General features: G+C 31.2%; 1 long non-coding RNA gene across 1 annotated transcript; it reads left to right on the plus strand.

Annotated features, from left to right (window-relative positions):
* Positions 1–205: 205 nt before the first annotated feature.
* Positions 206–2,839, plus strand: LOC111083189. The gene is made up of 3 exons (XR_002608859.1): positions 206–466; positions 1,675–1,922; positions 2,755–2,839. It is a non-coding gene; the product is annotated as an uncharacterized LOC111083189 (long non-coding RNA).
* The last annotated feature ends 871 nt before the right edge of the window (positions 2,840–3,710 follow it).

The raw sequence follows: 3,710 nt of genomic DNA on the forward strand, positions 1-3,710 counted from the left end.
TAAGTAAAAAAATTCTTATAATTTAAAAACTTTCCATAATTTTATGCATATACGTAATTCTGCAATTTTGATTCCTATTTAAGATTAACTTCAAAATTGAAAGTAATTACTTTACAAATTAGATAACAATAAAATAATAAAATAAAACAGAGACAGTTAAGCCATATCACCAAGGAAATGTAGTAACTTTAGGATAGCACCAACGGGTACGTCATGGTCAAACGCCATCAGTACCAACCTACGAACTTGAAGCTGCTCAAGGAACTAAAATAGGTTAGGTCAGTTTAGGCGGTTTTGCAATGAAGGGTAATGCTGTAGATATGAAGGTCACCTGAACTGTACTACGGTATAAAAACGGTCACAGGTCAGCATTTACTATACGTCGCTGGTTCCAGCTGTTAATACAACAAGTCAGTTTATTCAAGACTATATCGCTCTTTTCTACTCAACAAATATGAAGACTTTGGTAAGAAAAGTTATTCTTTCTGTTTTACATTTGTAGCGATTTTATTAAAAGCTAAACCTTTTTTCATTCCCATCGAATAGCGTCTTTCTGGGCATATAGTTAAAATCTGGCATATTTTCTGTGTCTCTCATTTGGAAATCATAGTTTTACAGTGTTGTTATTATCAATTATTTTAAGTGGATATGTGTAAATTATAGCTAGAGTGACAAGACGATAGAGACACACTCACATATACGTGCATAAGTAACTTTTCTACACAATATGTGCATATTATTATCGTACGGAGAAAATACACATATATAAAATAGTTAACGTTTCAATACTGAAAGTAGAAATAGGCAAACTTCAGAATAGTTATGCACAAGAGTTACAATTAAATATTTTTTATTGAAATCGACTTTGAAATAAGGGACCGTAATTTTTAGTTATTTTTTACATAATCTTATAGAAATCTAATTGATTCTGTGTCTAACACAAACACACGCATTTAGATCAAACTTTCAATAGTTTGTTTATTTAAGCACAAAGCTACGCAATGGGCAATCTGCCCTGTGCCCACCACAGGGATCGAAGTCCTCATTTTAACGTTATAAGCCCTAAAGTTTAACGTTGAACTATTGAGGACGTGAAATTTCAAAAATAAGATTTAGTGTGTAACAAACAATGAACATTATGGTAGTTTTAGTATACGTTGGATGTAAAAAGATCATTAGAAAGTCAACTACAATTGCAGTCTAGACAAATAACTAAATGGTAAATTAAGAAAGTACTAGGTACGCTAACACTTAACCTATTTTACACTTCGAGTAATTAGGATAATAGCTTAGTCATGTTAAACACAGAAGAGTTTAACAGAAGAGTTGAAGCATCAAGCCTGTTTAAATATGTAGCATAACACTGTAGCATTCGAAAAGATTTTCATAAAAACGTAACATGAATATTTTTACAAAAAGTGTTTAGATATCCACCTTCACAATTGATATTTGTTTTAAATTTATTAATCAATGAACAATGGAAATATATTTGTCGCTGTTAGTTTAATCAAATGTTAAATTCTGAATTATTGTTTGCACCAAAACTGTCGTACCAGAAGTAATATGATTTTATTTTATGTAAAATGAAACGGTAATATCGTTTTCCGTTGGAGTTTATTTCTCAATTTTTTCATGAATAAAATTTATCATTTTCTGTATTTTCTTCACTTGCAGTGTGCTGTTCTGTTTCTGGCACTTGTGGCTACTGCCATGGCTGGATTCCTGAGTCCCTACCTAGGCTACGGCTACGCTGGTCACGCTGGCTACCCTTATGGTGGCCATTATGGTGGTTATTATGGTGGCCACTATGGTGGCTACTATGGTCATGGCCATGGATATGTTGGGCACCTGGGCTACGGTTATCCTTACAGATATGGCTATGGATATCGGGGCTATGGTTATCACTAATAAAAGTCATTAAAGTAAGCACTGTTTAAATTTCGTAAACTACATTGGCTTATTACGGTTAATTACTATTACTTCTACTTGTATTACGTAATCATGATTAAATAATAGAGGCTATATTTAACAGTGTACTTATAATACAGCTCAATTTTAGAATATTTGTACAGAAGAAATGCAGTCGAACTGATCTGATTCAAAAATCTATTGTGTCGAATGATCTAGTTGAAAAACTTCGAGATAGTATATGTTGGCTTGTTGCTACGGGGTTTCTACTCATCTTCAAAATAATCTTATATAAATCTAATTTCACAAAGATGTACTGAGATCACTACTACAAAATACGAGGCGTCACGTAAGCCAACTACAGACAAAATCGTGCCGAATATGTTGTTATAAAGTACTAAAAATCTTGACCAAATTGAGTTTTGTGAAAATATATCCAGTGAATAAATTTCTAGTATGTATTTTAGTATATGTCATTTCATAAGTTTCTAACATGATAAAACACAAAATACGTCATTGTGCATAACAATGAATTCAGTCACAGAAACAGTAGAGAAAAATAATATAAATGTGTAGAACTCGTTGAATGATGATGATTTGAAGCATAGGCAAAGTATGAATTATTGATATTTAGTATGTCTCAGAGAATAAAATAAAAGTTAAAAGTCTTTTTGAAATTATCATATATAATATGATTGAAAGATAGGTACATGTTATATAGGTTTATAAAGAAAATGAAAAACAAAAATTATTGCAGTGCATTTCAAAGCAACTGTTTATAAATATGAACCCTTAATCTATTTCTCTCGTTCTTTAATCGTAATTTGTGATTTACTTTTATTACAGGTTATCAGTTGTGACATTTGTTCTTCAATTGGCTTCAAAGAAATAATAATTATCTGAGGAAGATTAGGCCTAGTTGAAAGTAATATATATATATATATATCTATATCTCATATGTCTGTTGGAAAATGGGAAAATGAAAATAAATGCCTGTCAATATTATTTCATGGCTTGATTTGATTCTGTTCTGATTCGTTCAAATTGAACTCTAATTATTCATACTACAGGAAACGTGATAAACGAGGACACATGGCTGAAACCAGTGTTTGAATCACTAATTATTTCCAAGGTTGATATGGGTTATGATTATAAACAATTTAACATAATTAAAACCAAAACTACATAGTTGTCCCCAGCAGTATTCACTGAACTGTAAATACGAATTTACTTAAGGTATAACTCACCCATAAAACTGAGTAAATGTACATACTGAGGAAACTGTTAAACACTTCTTATAACCTTCAAGTTGAGCATAAAACAGAAGTATGATATGGCAATCTCTGAAAGTACACTTTCAGTTATATATGTTATATGTATAATTGATGTGGCAGGGATACAGAAATGCATAACATAAACTGTTTTAACATCATAACTTTACTTAGGAATGTTAAACATCTGAATATTAATACACATGCTCTTTATGAACATCCTCATAACTTGAATTAAAAACTTTGCAAATTTTCTGCAACCTTAACGAGTTATGGGCAATTTATTTTAATTAATGCCTTCGTTAGTGATAATTAGACTCGTAACAAGACAATTGGTAAAGATGTTTGAATTTTACAAAATTCAAGCTATGGAAGAGAGTAATATCAACAAGTGTGCTAGATTTCCTGCTGATAACAAAATTCAAGCTATGGAAGAGAGTAATATTAACAAGTGTGCTAGATTTCCTGCTGATAACAAAATTCAAGCTATGGAAGAGTGTAATATCAACAAGTGTGCTAGATTTCCTGCTG

The sequence above is a fragment of the Limulus polyphemus genome, unplaced genomic scaffold (assembly GCF_000517525.1).
Source record: "Limulus polyphemus unplaced genomic scaffold, Limulus_polyphemus-2.1.2 Scaffold8503, whole genome shotgun sequence".
In the NCBI taxonomy this organism is placed as follows: Eukaryota; Metazoa; Arthropoda; class Merostomata; order Xiphosura; family Limulidae; genus Limulus; species Limulus polyphemus.